This window comes from Osmia bicornis, chromosome 11 (genome assembly GCF_907164935.1).
Source record: "Osmia bicornis bicornis chromosome 11, iOsmBic2.1, whole genome shotgun sequence".
Taxonomy (NCBI): domain Eukaryota; kingdom Metazoa; phylum Arthropoda; class Insecta; order Hymenoptera; family Megachilidae; genus Osmia; species Osmia bicornis.
The window spans coordinates 5,242,865-5,260,822 of NC_060226.1; the positions used below are offsets into that span (position 1 = coordinate 5,242,865).

At 42.9% G+C, this 17,958-nt stretch overlaps 1 protein-coding gene and 1 long non-coding RNA gene across 2 annotated transcripts in view; one reads left to right on the forward strand and one right to left on the reverse strand.

Annotated features, from left to right (window-relative positions):
* Nucleotides 1–17,958, reverse strand: part of LOC114872453 (caveolin-3-like) — a 191,649-nt gene that overhangs the window by 96,928 nt on the left and 76,763 nt on the right. The window lies entirely within an intron of this gene.
* On the forward strand, nucleotides 282–12,511 carry LOC123988339. The gene is made up of 3 exons (XR_006829934.1): nucleotides 282–484; nucleotides 8,022–8,213; nucleotides 12,460–12,511. It is a non-coding gene; the product is annotated as an uncharacterized LOC123988339 (long non-coding RNA).

Consider the following 17,958-nt stretch of genomic DNA (forward strand, 5'->3'; position numbering starts at 1 on the left):
AGCAGGATGAATTTCGAAATATTTCATTGGAAATTGAATGGACCCGCTTGGAGTAGGTTACATGTAATCGAGATGTTTTCGAAACTGCGACAAGACGATTGAAATAACTAATTTGCGATATCCCGGTGAATCGATAACGATGAAAATATTATGGTTACTGGTTGAACGCAAAAGCAATAAGTCGGTTCACGTAACAGAGAGCTCGTGACACGCGAGAAAGATAACCGAGAAAACGGAGGCTGGCATTGCCACCGCTGACTCGAAAAAGTAGGTTTCTGGAGCAGACCGAGAGCACGGAGCATGGCCGAGGAGGCGGCATCGAAGTTGCATCGCGGAACAGAGACGAGAAGCGATAATAAAGTGTAACGCGAACCCGCGGGCCGAGAATTTCGCAAGGGCATACTCGTGGTTTCTTCGATCGCCGGACAAAATCGGCCAAGGGGAACGGAGAAGGTCCATACCTCGACGATTCTTTCGATGAAAGGTGAAAAATATAAATAAACTTTTCGAACTTCTGTTCCTTCGATCGTTCATTAAAATGTTGAGCAAATACGCAACTCCAATATTCAGGGTGGGCCACGCAATACGTCAGTATCTCCAGCTAAATGCAGCCAATCAAATGGACATCTTCTGACCCAAGAAGTTATCTTTCTCTTTTGACATTTTTTCGTGAATGCGCTAATAATTGCGTGGCCCACTCTGTATAATAATTGTTCAATAAAATTTATTCAATTTATAAGGATACTACCAAGTTGCATCAAAGTTTTCCTTTACGTTCTATTAGCACTCGGATTCTGCAAGCGAACACTTTTAACGTGTATTGCAGATATAAACACACAGGTATATAAAGCAAGGTGAATTACTGCAATCGAGCAGTTATGCTATTACATAAGGCTTCGCGAGATATTGAGAAATCGGTATATCGAATCCTTTGCACCTTGACCCCGCTGAATCGCAGCTGAAAAGTCGGCCGGTTACCTTTCTTAATCCAGCCATTTTCTATCTTCATTTCCAGACATTTCATATTTCATCTGTATTATACTTTAAACAATACTAACAATCTTTCAGTAACGCTAACAAAGAACTAAGTGTTTTTCTTCGCGCACAAATGTTATCTTGACCTTTTGGTAACTAAATATTGTTGATTTTTTTTTTCATTTTCAGTGAAAATAACAATTTTATCAGGAACTTATTCTACATAACGATATGCTGTGACAAAAAATTAATTAGTTGTTTCTCCATCATGTTTCGCACGATATCAACACGATAGTTCAATTGACTTCATTTATTAGCGTCTTCGCAATCAACGTTCAACAACGACTTCCTTGGTTCGAGGCTGGTCATCGTGTAACCTCGATCGTATCGACCTCGATTTCGCTGGTTGAAAACATTCAGCAAAACCTTCGTTTTCTTCTCTGATCGCGATTAAGCTTTTTTTCCTTCTTATTCTGATATAATTACCAACAGATTGAATGTCCGTTTATCCATACAAACACCAAGGTACAGTGCTCTGTGTCTTGTCTATTGAAGCATTTTTTGCATTCAATTTGCCAATGAGCGTATCAAAAGAATTAATTTCTGTTTTTCTATGCAAATCATTTAGTCGACTCGTCGATTTTATTTCCCCGTCACAGGCAAAGAATTTTCGTCAACAACTCGCGTGAAATTCTCGCAATTCCGTATCGATCGGATCGATCAGGAATATCGAGGATAGAAAGCGATTTTTTTCCTCTCTTTTCCAGGCTGGATGTCTAATTAACAGAGGCTGCGAGCGGTTCTAGGATTTCCCAAGCTTGTCCACCGAGCGGATAGTAAAAGTTCGAGGCGGGTACACGTGTTGAGCCGAGCGTATTATGTCAGAATTCAAGCTCGTTACGTAACCGAAACCGTAAGAGATTTAATGAGCGAATGGCACGTTCGATGCAGGACTGTGTCTATCCTCGCTCGATCCCCTCATTTTTCTTTCGATTTCAACGGATACAATCGTTTAATAAATATTACCAAGAAGGTATCTCTTTAACGCTTGAACAATTGTATTTTTGTTCCAAAGATGTTTATCATAACCTAATCTATTTGCTTGGAGCAGAGCTATTAAAAAAGTATGTCGAGGATAAAGAGTTTTGCTGGTTTACAGTTCTAGCTGGTCGAAGTTTGATTTGGCACAGGAAGCTGTCGTTTCAACTTAAACAGTTACTGTAATCGTTGAACGAGGTTGCCTTAGAGAATCTATAAATATTGCGTATAGTTCAGCTAGAGTCAAAGCTCTATATTCTTCAATGACACCGAAACAGACTGCATAATGATCATCGATATCCATTCGATGCGTACAACAATTTCTGCTGAACATTGGTTAAAGTGTAGCGAAATTCGCGGAATGTTGGGATCTCGCATGGAAAGAAGATCGTCGTGACTGACATCACGGCACAGAAATCGCTCGTTTCGCGAAATGTCAGTGTGTAAACAGTTCAGCCAACTGTTTACACACCTGGGCAGAGATGAACGACGTGGAACTTGGTCTTGTTTTGACCGAGAGGACGGAACAATGTTAATAAGCTTTTTAATCGCGTCATCGTGTTTTCGACTTAGGTAGCCGGGTTTGAAGTTGCAGCAGAGCATCGCAGTTGACAAGGAAAGGCGTGCACTTGTCAGAGAATAAAGAACGTCGAGACTATCAGCTTGGAAAGCTATCGAAACTTCAACTGGGAACGCGAAAATGAATTGTACACTTACGGGCAATGACGTTCTCTCGGTTAAAGGGAATGTGGAGGGGGAAGGCACCTGACGCGTTGTAATACTATTCGTGCGAGGACGAAGGTGGGGGTAGCCCGTGGCCCCGCCCCTAAGACCGACGGTGGTCCCATGGTACCTGCTCGTCGCAACTCGGTGCGCTTTCTGTCTCGGTACAAGTCCTCGTTGCTCGCGATTGTACTCGGTGAGTAGTCGCGTGTAAGTAACAAGAACGTTTTGCGCATCGTAACCGACCAATTCCTCTCGATCCGTGGAGGTAGGTCGGGATTTTACGATGTTATTGACGTATCCTGCGACGCACAACGGGCTGCCAGACGGTGACTTGATAACAGAATCGACCCCTCCGCGGGACGGTGCGCAGAAAACGATTCAATGAATGTTAACGATCAACCGTATTTGCGCTTCCGGTGTACCCCACACGGCGCGGCGGGAGGATCGCTGGAATTTGTCCAGAAGAATTCTCTTTTCAAGTTTGAATCTGTTACCTCCGATAAGTTGCCCGTATAAGACTGAACGAGACATAAATCCGAATGAAACAAGATCTAAAGAAGATTGATTGATAACAGGACGAAGATGAAAGCTAAAAGAAAATCTGCAACGTCTGGAAAAGTGACGACCGGAAACGGTTCGTTTAAACGATGAAACGCGTTTTATTTTTCACTGGTCCACAGCCTGTATGGTCGAATGTTTTTTTTTTGATTCAGTTAGACTGCCACGATAACCGATCACGCGAAGGCCATACAATGAATAACACTCTCGTTTGTTCGCCATTATCGAGTGCTGTCTTGGTACTCGGAGCGAGTCGCAATTTCGCGCAATACAAGATGATAAACTAAATTTCATGTTTTCTCTGTGCGGTCATTAATGAGTTAAACGACGTAATTAGTTACGCAGATATGCGAATGAAGGATAGAAGGAAATGTTAGATGAGTCCGGAGCAACAATATTGTTGAATAATGTTTTGGAAATAAGAATGACGAGTTGAAATCTTGAAAGACAAAGTCACGATATATCGTACGGCAAGGTCAGTTACATCTGAATACGTCGAAAATATAGACAACGGCAAAAAAAAAAGATAGCAACGTCATCGGCTCATTGTAAACAATAAACGTGTTGCGCAACCGACCATCAAATTTGCGTAAATAAAGAAGAATAATGACACACGTGATTAAAGTCGTACGCAAACAATGTTCGCGAACAAAGCCGGAGGCAACATATTTTTTTTTTTCCAATGCAAAAGATTTTAAGTGTTTTTCAAGCAAATTTCCAAATCGAAGACGGATTTTCCAAAATTCATACACGCTGTACTTATCGTTCAATTACAACAATCTTCTGCGTCAGCGGTAATAATTAAATGCATTGATCACTAGCGTAATTAAATTTATATTTACCCGATTGCAAACGAAGATACGGTAATAAACACTCGCCAGAAAAATACTGTTTATCCATTTCGTTTGCAACAGGTCCATCAATCAATATAAACATTATCGAATTTAATTTCTTTATTATGTACAAAGAGTCACAACTGACCTTCCTTAACGGCCAACGTTATCTAAAAAAACGTCCGGTACTTAGATATTTTTACTCAAAGTACTTTCGATCGAGACAAGATATCCGTTTCGTGGAAAAATTCGCGAGTCGAAGTCGGAGGGATTAAAAGCGATAAAACGGATGAGAAACGAAAAATATTCGAGGAAGCAAAGGACAGATGTATCGTTTAGAGCGTGGTACGAGGAGGGGAACCGAGTAACAAGACGAATAATAATGCAGCACGAGGTTGCACTTAACGGCGCAAATATATTTGCAGACATAGTCCGAGCAGTGATAACGTTATCACGATTACGGTGCAGCTGTGCTTCGCGTTGCCAGCTACGAGCGTGAACTTCGCGGATTTGCTATTTTAATCGCGACGTGATGTAACTGTATGCATAATAGCGGCCGAGTTAAATATAGTTAGCCAAACGAGAGGATCGATTATAAAACGATCTATCGATCGAACGAACGAAGAATGAAATAAAATTTTAGAACACATCGAGAGAGCAAAATTCCTTCGTAACATCAACTTTTTTCGCCCGAGCTTTCTTATATAATTTTAGGATTTCTTCGAATTTTTGCATTCATTTAATACAACCGAATGAAATCGATGTTTCATCAGAAGCAACATTTTATTTATTTCAACGAAATTGTTTTGTTGAAGTATTCGATAGTTATCTCGCTGAGAGATCGTATTGTTTCAAGTTTTGGATTCCTCGCTTGACCTTTGTTCGTGTAAACAGAGACGACGGGTTGCCTTCATTTCTTTTCTCTCCTTCTCTTTTTTTTTCGAAAACCAGACAAGCGTCTGCATTTTCGTCTGCACAGAAACGATTGCTGAATGCAAAGTAGAAGTAGAAATAAAAATGGAATAAGAAGAGGAATCTTGATTTTAGAGATAGTTCCCTGCGATCGATCAACAAGAAATCGTCTTTTTATTACAGACGATATGATAAGATTGCAAATAAAGGGGGGGGGGGAATTAAAAGTAACGTTAACAAATCCGTAGTCTTTCTTTCTCTTTTATAATCTGTATCGTATTAACCCTCGATCTTGGAACGTTCTCTGGAGAAATATAATAATTAATTTAACTGGTGTAAATTTGAAAATTCAGCTTTCAGAGATTATAGAACTAAATAGAAACGAAGAAATTAACCTCGAACTTAATCTTTAGTCAAGGTTCCGTTATCACAAAAATGTTCAAGTTCAAAGCGAAACAGTCATCGACATCACCGGAATAAGGCAATAAAATGAATCCGAATTTCATTTGAAAAAATGGCCCGGCATGTAGCTGGCGGTGTCCTAATCGCGGCGATGACGTAAAGCAAAGAGAAATACATATCGTCGTGGTAATGATATCTTGTGCCGTGAGGTACAGTTAGTCTTGGTAACAGGCTTACGTAACCGCACGCCAGGTAAAAGCGGTAATTTATTCCTAACTAGTTAATTGGTCGCGCGTACTTACAACCAGGCTGTATCCTAATTAGCCGCGCGAGTCCTTCGCGAGGAGAATGCTCGAGTCTCCGATCGATGGGAAATGATCGATCGTAACTTCTTCGTACGTTGAAAAAAATAATAATAATACGTGTTGAAAAAAGAAAGGTCATGGTTAAAGATGGCTGAATGGCTATCGTCGATCGAAATCGATCCGTCTATTTATTTTCTTGGTAACAAAGTTCGATCAATTTTCAAAGCTGTCATGACGAGCAGACGTTTTCCGGAGAATCGAACGCGAATAAACGACGCTAGCGTTGCTTTTTTCGCACCGATATACCAGCCGGTTGCGACGACGTGTTTGTTTAACAAAAGTCTAGACTGCGGTAACGCGAAAATACCCCGGTGCTGTTTTGATAAGAGCATACATCGTTCGGTCGTCGAACCAATCGGCATCGCGTATTAGGCGTTCGATCAGAAATTACAAAAGCAATTTATCCTTTGTCTTTTGAAATTCATCTTCCTTTTTTTCGCTGGAACTTCGTTCGATGATCGATCAATGAACCTTACCTGGACCTTAATCGAAGTTCACTTGGAATCCTTTTCACGGTTCTCACGGCCGATAACGATTGCGTCACGTTGCGCAATCGTTATTTACCTTTCCCGTTAGCAATATAGTATCAATGCCGTCTCGGTCGTTTAAATATAGAAATTTTGCCCGTGGGATTTTCGAAGAAAACAAAAATCACGCGAAAATTAAGAGAGAACCGACAATTCTTAATAGCGATTCTCTAATTATCGATCCTAGACACATTTTATTCCTGACGTGCACCGCTGTAAGATTTAAATCGGATGGCGTTGGCGTTCGCGGAACGGGAAAGTTCAGCGGAGAATTTCAAACTGTCTCGTTTCCGGTCGCCTCGAGTCTTTGTCTCGGTCTTTTCACTCTGTTGATGCAGAGGACGCGGGTTCGATGTTCCTTGGGACGAGGAAAAATTGATTAGGAACAGAAGGGTGAAAACGCATCTGCTCTTGGCTGCAAATCCAGGGAAAAAAAGACTTCTCGTTCTTCTTTTCTCTATTTTATTCCGAGCATCGACCCGTACGGATAAACTATTGTCGTTGTATCTGGCGTCAGAGGCCGATGACGTTTTCTCCGAGAGGAAAACGCGTCTCTTGAATCAACCGAGATTCGAGATGAACGCGGCTAGCGAACAAGACTGGATATCGCTTAGAAACGCTTGGACGCGATCGCGTTATTCGCGGTCACGAGGATAAGAATCGACGGGTGAATTTCCAAGGAAACCGCGAACGCATCCGTACTTCGGTTAAGTCACGTGTCGGCCTCGTTAATTCAAACGACGAACCTTCGTTATCGTCGCGTTCCCTTCTTCATGACCGAAACGTGACACAGCCTGGTTGGTTATGCGAGCTAAACGTTTACGCAACTCGCGGCCCCGTAATATGCTAACGTTTTTACCCGCGAGACACGTCGATAATCCCTCGGTCACGTGGAACTCGAAGACGTTAGAATGATTCACGAGGATGACGATGACTATGCTTCGTGACTCGATCGATTGTTCACAGAGATTCTATTCTAATCGTCGGTTAAATCTGGCTTGGGGTCGGGGTTACTGGTTGCTTCTCTTTAGAATCGAACCATCGAACTGACAGTACTGTTTTCGACAGAGATTTCCGTATATCTTGTCTACATTCAGCCTTTTCGGGATATTTCGTTCTGTTCTAACCCTACGAACTTTATTGTTTTCTAAATAAAATTGACGTATCTTCCTGCTTTGTCGTTTGCTTCAAATAATTTCTCACATGAGTGGTCTTTAACTAGACAGACGAAAGGGCTATCCCTTGTTTTTGGAACTTGAAAATGAACGTTCGAGCATACTTTCGAGGGATGAAAAGAAATCAGAATTCTAAGTCTGTCGCGATCAAAATCAAAGGATAAATTGTTCAACGCCGATATAACTTGCGATCAATGTGAAAGACGAAGAATCCGTCGCGATGGACCCTTTGTCTTCCCACTGATCACGATCCGTTGTAAAAGCACGCAGCAACTCCGACACGTGACTACGCAACGTCGTTCGCTTACTTTCAATTACATAAGTACTCTCGATAAGTACTTCTACTGTTATAGTAACGATACTACTTCTCGTCGATAGCATAGTCTCAAGAGCTTTCCAGCTTTTCCAACTGATCGTAAATGAAGACACAGCGCAGCGTAGCGAAACATTGTACGCGGCCACGACGACATTGTTGCATCGTTGATAATTACACTCGATGACTGATTACAGGTAGGCTGGCACGTGAGCAAGGGAAACGTGAGGGTTACACAACATCACGCACGAGAATTACGCGCGTACGACCCATCGACAGGTGCTGCTGCGATCAAGCACGACCACCGATATCACTTATCGATTCGAGGATTCGAGTGAACGAGATAAGACAATTCATCCATCGAATTAAAGTCTGATGCAAAACAAACGGTAACCTTTATCCCTTGTCTGACCACTGATATGGAAGCATTCTAATCTTTCTTTCCTAATTTCCTAATCATTTAATCTAATTAAATTTCTAGAATAGATTACCGATAATCGTCATAGGAGTTACTAGTAAGACCGGTATAATCAAATTTCAGATTAATTTTAACGCCCGTATTTTATTTCCATTCTGGAAATTTGGATAAATTCTAAACAGAGCTGATTCGATCGATCGACTGATTAGGTACACGCCTTCGGTAAGAAAAATTAACAAAAAAAAAAGAAAACGTGATCGTTATACAACGAGCGGCATTATAGGAAACGGTTACGCAGCCTCTTCTCACGGGAGGCCGATCGATATAAATAGGCCAGTGGAAATTAATTTCCCCCGGTCGCGTCGCTTGGTGGTCGTTGGGTTCTCTCGTCCTCCGCAACTCGCGACTTCACTATCCTTCTTATCCGCGTTCCTCTCTTTCGACGCTCGACGAATAAATCACAGCGGCGATGATCGTTGCCGACCTACGACAACAGGCTCGTTTATCCCGCACGTGACGCCTTCCATTCGAGTGATCGTGCAAGGCCGAACTCGCCTTTGGCACCGTTCTCGTCTCCTCGTTGCTTCCTGTATATGCCGATCTCTACACCTTACCTCCACGTGCTTGCCCGAATTTGGATCGATCGAGGAAACGTTTGCCCGATTGGAAATCCTCTACGACGCTCGTTCGATGACTAAATCGACTCTCGTTATCTAAGCATGATCTACGACACTTTCAAATATACACGTTGCCGGTATACTTTGTTCAATTAGAAACAGATGTTGGCAAATGTCTTGATAAACGCAAATTATCGGTGAAACTTGATGTAAATTACGATCGAGTTCGGGCCAGACGGAAAAAATCGACGACCCTGAGGATCGGATCACGAAGGACACCTAGTTATCGCCACAGCGGACCTTGATCGTTCTTTTCTCTTCGATATCTTTTATTTTTCAGCTGGAAAGCTTACCTTCGAACATCGATCGTTCATCTTTGACCAAGGGAATCGACTCGGTAAGGTAGGAGGTTTGAAGAAAAGAAATTTCATCGCGGTATCGCAATCGGTACCAAGAAGAGGATATCTCGCAGAATCCTCGGCACGAGTCACGCGACTCGCAAGGTCTTCTTCCGATTACGCTTACATCACGCTAAATGCCTACGCTTCGTACGCATCGGCGACAACGCGTGTTCCAACACCGCCTCACGATTCTTCGCGCACCTGCTTCGTCGCGTGACCCCACCTGCTGATTAGCTGGGAAATATCCTTGATCAGCATCCTCGACGATTAACGGAACAAGCGTCGAAATATTTCTTTTCGTTTTATACCGAGTATTTTGTATTTTTATTTCTTCGTATTAACGTTACATTTTCTGTCCGGGTTATTTATAATCCACGTAGGGTCGGTTTAGAGGGGATAATTCACGTCTAAAGTTAATAAGACACACGGAAGCTCGACTGGTTTAAAGAGTCGGCGAAAGGGATGAAGAGGCTTGTCGGACGAAGAAATGCGCTAAGAATTTTCTACTTGCTCCTTTTGAAACGTTTCCCTCCTTGACAGCGCATTTGCCCGCTGTATGTCATCGGAATCCGACTTTTAATCTTGGTAGATTTCTGCCAGGGGAACAGAATCTTGGTCGCAAACTTCATTCGTCTCTGAAAGAGAGCTTCCTTTCGTGGAAATATTTTCCATCATTATCCATCGTCGTTTGCCCTCTTCCGGATTAAAGTAAACCAATTATCAAAGAAATATTTCGCTAAACCGTCGAATTTAAAACCTTAAGCTTCAAACTGATTTCAATTGTACCGCAAGTGCCATTTTATGTTACTCAGATATCCGATGTGATATGCAACAAATTAATATTAAACTCGAGTATAAAGGCGTGATTCTTTTTTTTCCCTTTTTAGAAACGCTACTTCGCGAGCAAGTGCAAATCCTGTGGGTGTTTCGGTTCGTTCTTCGAACTTTTTTACGATTTTTGTCTGGCCCCGGTTTGCAGGCGACTTAGCTGCGAAGCTGTCGTGATTTATCCGTCCGTCGCGTCTCTTAGACGATGCCCCTCGTCACCGTATTTTCGTCGCCAGTTAATGACGTCCGCGAAATATTATTTTTACCCCGGCAGCCCTTTTTCTTCCGTTCGCGACGAGCCTTTTTGCGGGTCACGCTTTAAACCGCGCGCTGACGAAGATGAGGCGGACCGAGACGAGACGAGCAAGCCGGATTTTCATGATGTACAACGAAAGTGTACGGTAAAAAAATAAGTGTCCGCTCAAATTATCGTCTCGAGTAAGAGAAATAACCTTTCGTCGAATTTCAACCCCTTTGAAGAACATTCTCCGTTGCTTTCAAAATATTTTCCAACCTAGAGTTATGAACGATGATTAAATAAAAATCTCGATAAATCTTCGATGACCCCGAAAAGTCAAAGCATAGTTATGTCAGAGTTAACGAGAAACGTTGAAGCTGAAACGATGAGACAATCAAGCGTGATTTAATCCATGGAAATTATAGACTCGTTAGAGGAAGGATTATGATTAGAATGAAAAATATTCTGTTCTCGCGTTATTAACCTTTTTCTAAGACCTTCAGCGAATAAACACAAGTAAAATACTCGTGTATCGTCTTTGTTTATGTAAAATTATACGAGTATTCAATTATCGGTTACGCAAAGGATTCTCTCCTCGGTGGCGATTACAACCGCGTTTTCGTAACGAGTCCCGTAGAATTATTAGTGTCGAACATATGATTATTTTGTTTATCTATTTCTGCGGAAAGAAAAAAAGAATTATCCCGTTATTAATGGTTCGAGCAAGGACACTCATGCAAGTCAATTTTAGCGGCCTTGTAGTACAAGCTGTGTTTTACGATTAGAAAATAAACACCAAGTAGGAACATAACGTTAGAAGGGGCTCGAAATTCTTCGATCTAAATGTAGTACCATTCGAGCGGTTTTTTCAAATTATTTATAGCAATCTCGATTGATACGTTTAATTCAAGTTTAAATAACATTTTCGACCACCTTAATTGTGATTCGAATCGAATCCTCTTTCAGAGCCCGGACAGCCCACGTAAGGAGAATTCAACTTATAAACCGGAAACGATTCTATTCGATTCGATTCAATTGTCGATTCATTTCCTATATTTATCCGTCAACTCGAAAGCTCTTAAACGCTTCGCTAATTTCACTAATTAATCTTTACAATCGAAGCATAACTTTGTTCCCTGAATTGTTTAAAGTTTCGATAAATTTACAACGTTCCCGAAAAGACGAAGATCCTTCGTCGGATATACTTCGCGAGCGCGAATTGTGCAACCCGTAATCAGCGTAGCAAGAATAACGAATGTCTTTGAATAAAGTGCAGAAGGCTGGGAGGCCTAGACACAGATGGGCAACGTCCGTGTGATGCAAATAGCCAACGATTTCGTAATACGGTATTAATTGACGTTGCCGCGTACCATCGCGCGTATTACGTAAACCACAAAGCGTTTCAGCTACTCTCCGATATATATTTGATTTATGATCGTCTCCGAATACACCCGATTAATCGTCACATTTTCATCCCATCTTCTTATCGTTATCGTTGCAAAGGCTTTGGGTTAATTATATAGATCGAAGAGAAGATCAACGCGTTAAAGAGACGATTCCAAATCAATCGCTTCGAACTGCAACGATCCACCGAAGATCGGCGACAACGCCTGGTCGTCTGCGAACTGTACGACATTCGGTAGAGTCAGTGACTCGAGCATTTAATTCAGAAACTCCCACGGGATCGAGAATCGTCATCGATCGCCGTGGAGCCGAACGAGAGGATCAATTACCGATCGACGTTGGCGTTATTGTTGTTCGACCAGTGTAACGGGGCAAATTTTACCGTTATCGACCACGACTCGTTTCGATTCATTACCGATCCCTCTGTAGATCGATAAACAACCCGTTCACCCACACCGATCTAATCCTATCCCGATATTTCGACCGTTACCGGACCATCTTTCCTTCGAAACGTGTCGGCCATTGTTACGCAACCCGGCTGGTATTATCGCGTTAAATATCATCGATCGAAGTTATTATCATCGTTACAGGATTATCCTAATCGTAACGCGTGCATTATCGCTACGATATGGTAGCGAACGCGTTAACGGTAACGGCCGCGAAAGAGGAGCAATCCACCTCTCGCGATTACGAGACTGTTCTCTAAAAGAGGTCTCACCTTTGCTCCAGATCGTGGTGAGCATCGTGCCGCGAAATGTGGGACATCGTGGAACGTATCCGGGCCAGGGCGAGCCCGAGAATGGATGAAAAACATCGCCACCCTCGGCTAGTGTTCACCGACGATCCTCCTCGTCGAGGATTTACCTTGAATCTCGAGCTTGATTTATCGCGTGCAGACTCTTTTACAGAAGGACTACCGGCAGAGACGTTTAGAATAGTAATCCTCCTATTCTTTATTTCCTTTTTAATTTCCGTTTAAATAAAGAAGAGCCTTGACTTTCTTTCCACTCGTTCGGAGCTTCAATTATTCATATTTTTATAAACTGCAAAGGCTCTTCGCCGTGTCGAGAATTGTTAACAGAACGATCGTTACCGAGGAAAATGAAGAAAAATAAAATTGTAGGGTTAATTTGAAACATTAGAAAATTACTTTTTGATGGGTCAATGGCATTCAGAGTATTCCTGATAATTCGTATTGAAGCGTGTCTACTGTGCCAGCCGCACATGTGTACTCTCCTGTTAATCACTCAATTACAATAATTAGTCGACAGTTTTAATTATAAAAGAATAAATGATCGGTATTAGAGAAAGAAAACGGAAGTAACACTTAGTATCATTAGCAATTATTCTTGCTAATAAAATGTATGGCATGGAAGCGTTGATAAACGAGCTGTCGTTGCTTATCGAGCGGCTATTACAATCGCTGAACCCGCGGCTTTTTTGTATTCACGGCCGTTCATTTCCAAGCGTTTTATATTCAAGCGTAACTGTTACACAAGCAACAGGAAACGACGACAGAAGCGATTCGTACATAAGAATACACGGCACATTTGGCATTGAGAATATAAATATCTACAGTGTTTCGCGTTGAAACCACGTTTCCGCGAACGTCACGCATCTTCTTTGCACGAATCTTTATCTTCGTTCCAAATGAATCTACAACGTTTTCCGAGTAAGCTGTTTGATAATGCTTTTCGTTAATAAATGGGTCAGTGGGTCGCAAAGTTTCAACCCCTCGCCATTTACCACCCACTTTCCATCAATCGATCGCCATCGAAATTCTGAATTCTGCACCATTTTCCTAAATACATAGTAAGACAAATAAAAGGAAACGAATATTGGCTAACGATTGGCTGGCATGTAAAACAGGATCACCAGTGGCGGATAAGAGAACTTTGTCCCTGATATTTGATCACCTTTGACCAGGTAATATGGGCACGACGCGTTTGATCGTTTAGATAAGAACTCGTTAACGATTCTTACCACGTTTCATGGTCGAAATTTCCATAGAGAAGCCAGGGTTATCGGGCGGCATTTTCCGGGATTGCGTAACGGCGATCCTTTAGCCGTTCCTTGCTCGAGCAAAACGATTACGAGCTCGAGAGAGCAACGCTTAGCGATCGTTAGGAAATTGCGAGGATGTCGATCGACCAGCGGATATAAATATTTTATTTATTACAAACGATCCGTGACACGATTCCTGCTATGTAATAGCGGACGGTAAGTGGTAAGTCTCGTGCGACCGATCGATTAACCCGATGCTCGCATGCGTTTTCAGCCTCGTTTTTCCACCGACTATCCCGCCTTTACCGTACGCTGTAAACTGTAAACGATCGAAAGGCTGCGTGTCGCCGCGATCGATCCCGATTCTATGTAGAACGAGGGACCGTTAGAATTGTTCTCGTTATTATGCAAACGACGTTCCCCCGGTTTTCTGTAACCGAATACCGGGCCTTTCTTCGACGTTTTCTCGAATCAAGGTCGCTCGATCGACTCGACGCGACGCTAGGTTTTTCCGTTTTCAAGCTAACAGAGGTCAGTCCTCTTTGTCCTCCAACCCGGAAGTCCGTCTAAACGTTGGAGGTTGAGGGAAATGCAAGGATCGCTTGCCGATTGGCTTTTACATAACTCAAGGACCTCTAACTAGCTAAGAGACACCGTCACTTGCACCAGTGCACGAGCACCGACGCGTATAGAAACGTGTAAATTGTGAAGGAAGAAACGAGTAGTCGGGGTCCACGCAACGCGTTATGCGCATTACGTGTAACAGCTTACGGCCTTGCGTACCTTGAGTTATCGCGCCAGGTAAATCCACGGGCCGGAGCAGAGCCTGCAGCAGGGTTTGCACACCGTTTCCTTCGTCATCGACTTTTTTCCCTGGCTATTTGTCCCGTCAGAACGGAAGGCTACGGCGACGGTCCTTGCCAGACTGTCAAGGATATATCACGGTCTGCTCGATCGGTTCGCAACACTCTCTTCTCGTTTTTTATCCCCGAGCGCATCATTTTCTTCTTTCACCGACGGTTTTTACTCGCCGACAGGTAGCTATTAAGTCATTCGGAGGATTGATAGGGATTGATGGACGCGAATTTCTTTTTCTCTTCGTTCGGCTTTGAACGATGTTCTTGTAGCGAGTTGAGAGGATTGGAGGCGATATGTAGGAATCGATGAAGAACGAGGATGATATCCAGACATCTACTTGCTGCTTTTGCTACTCCTATAATTTATTTCTATTATCCCGAGATTGGAACACAATATAATATAGTCTTTTCTAGATATATAATTAGACCTATCTTTCGCACAAAGGTGCTCTTTAACGAGGATAACAGAATCATTTTAGCTCGGACCAAGTTAACACGCCACCCTAACGACTTTAATTATACCATTGTATCCCCTTTCAAACGCAAACACTAATACTACAATAAAGTATCAGAGACATTTAAATTCAATATGTATTTGGAGGTTTGAAAATAATTACTATGAAATGGAAACTTTGATATACCTGAACGATCCGTTACAAACGATTCACGTGTAGACAGAAATCGCTTCAGTACGCACGGCAGATCTTCTCGTTTCAAGAAGAAACGGAGAAGCAGGGTTATTTCGGTAGTTGGAAAATTGGAAGAAAATGATGGGACCAGCTGTTTCCGGGCGGGGAATCGAGGCTGGCCAGGTGACGGCCCGTTATCAAGCCGCGTGATCTCGCGCCGTCCACACGCGTATACTCGCCTCAGCACGCTTATTATGTAACCATGTTAACTGTAAATATTTACCGGACCGTTTCCCCACCCGTGGTTACGAGTACCTACCAGTGTACAGAAAGTAGACCGAAAGAAGTGGCTAGATAGCTTGGAGGCGACGAAGAACGGACCGGAAGGGCGGTGAGAGGAGGACAGTTTAAAAATACCAAAGTGGAGCACTCGGCTACGCTCCTGGAATCGATTAACAGCGGGGCAACTGCGTGCGGAGGCTACGTCACTGGTGATCGTTTCTGAAAATTTCATATATTTTCACGAAAATTCCTCTACAATCCGAGGGAACCTCCTACCGCGTCGCGATGCTCGAAAGAACAATATTTAAACTCGAACGAGTTACACGCGCGATAATTTATTCCATCGTTTTCTTACAGTTTGATTTTCTAATACCGGATGTCCTTGCCGTGATCTGTTGGCATTCGAAACTCCAGAATCGCCGCTGGCATTGAGGAAAACTTCCGGAAAACAGTCACGTTCGAACACGGCTCTGTCCTCGAGGTTTTTCTTCGTTGTCTTTCAAACGGAAAATCAAATTCAAACGATGCCGACGTCTTTCTTACTTATTTTAACCATATATTTGGCTGTAAATTGTAATATTTCGAAGTTGGACCACCGGGCGAATGGCATTGACATTGACGAAATGACGGAACGCGACGGAGCCTTTTAGAACGGCCTGTACGTTACGTACGGGTCTGACTTGTCATGTAAGTGTTACATGTGCACTTTCTTCCCACACGAGCGAACGAAACGGCGACTCATCGAGGGGAAAGAAGACAGAGAATGGTAGCGTGAAAGTTGCTGTTCGCTTGCGAGAATTATGGCGGTCGGCGCCTACGGATCCCGGTAACAGCCACCTTCCAAGCGACGCGACGCTTCCTCCTCGCATTGAACTTGGGTCTTTCGCTCCGCTTCAAGGATCCTGACCCGGAATGCAGGAACCACCAAAACACGATTTCACAATCGCCCGGCCAGGTGTCGCTGAACCCTCACTCGAGCTGCCATACTTTCTTTTCTTTTTTTAAACCTACACGGAGAAATTGTTTTCGACTCGATACCACGTTTATCTTATTAGGAAAATGCAATTCCTAAGCAATTCGTACCAGAACAATAGGATTTCACGGGTGTTGAAACAAGATAATCGTAGATAATTAAAAAAAAAAAGGGGGAAAATGAAAGAGAAAACTGTTGCACGGAATTGGTCGATCGAGAAAGTAGCTCGCGTTAGAGGTATGAAAAACGGAAAGGAAAAGGAAATTGTTTGAAAATTTCGCGCTTTCGATGTGCATAGGTTGTACGCGTTGATCGGTGCTCGTAGCGAACCGCTAGTCGTTTCAGTTACGAAACCAGGTACCAGGATTACGAAACGAGAGGACGTAATATCGCGGCTCGATGTAGGCGAGTTAATGCCGAGAGCTCTCTGCTGCGATACCGTTAGATTTTCTCCGGCACGATCGTTGTCACACTTCTCTAACGTTTACGCCCGTTAACCCTTCACGCTCCTGTCTCGAGCGGTTCGCCTCGTTACCTCGCTCGAATTAACCGATAACTCTGTTAACATCGAATTTACGACTGCTACGTGACTCGAGCCTTTTTCCCGACTCTGAATATTAGTGATCTATTAGTTGCATTGTTTGCTTCTTTATTTCCCAGCGCCGTTATTCATTTTCTATTTCACAAAGTAATCCAAGTTTCTCTTCGAGGTACGCGTTTCTTAATCAAACTCGAACACTTTGTTGAAGAAAATTTGTCGCCTCCGAATGGATAACAAAACGGTTTTTAAATTCTCCATCGATCAAATTACTCGATTTCCATTTATACGACTGTTAGTACCGTTACGTAAAAAAAGAAAGAAAAAAACTTTTCCCCCGTCTACCTGTATCTTAACCTCGTCACGGTCAAACTTCCGCGAAGAAATTCAGCCTGGCGTGCCGTGGCGAGTTAGAAAGGTAATAAGTAAGCGAAAGAAAGTCGAGGCTGGAAGTGATAAAGTGAGGTAAGACTGGGTCGATGCATTGCATTTAACGCGTCTCTATTAGCTCTTATAAGTACGTGAAAGTTGCACCGATCCTGTGTATCTTTAATACATGCAAACTTTTGAAAATTCCCTCGTCTTTCTTTTTCTTTTCTACATCGGATCGATGGCCATCGAAGGTTCGATCGGTGAAATTGATTTCCATAAATTCTTTCGTGCGGTACGTGTCGCGTCGGGTCGAAAACGGTCCTCCTCGGTATCTAACGATCGTGGGTAAACATAACAGTACCGTAACCGCCTAATTCGGCAGCTCCTAAGAATAGAGAGGAACACCGTTAGTCCACGAACGCTTTGTCGATTTCGTTACGCCGTCTGACGTTGACTTTCATCGACGAAACGTTACGGTGACAATTAGACCAGAAAGCGATTCAACTGTACCTAACCGAGTAACTGTACCGGAGACACGATTAATCGTTGGCCATATCAAAATTACTTATCATC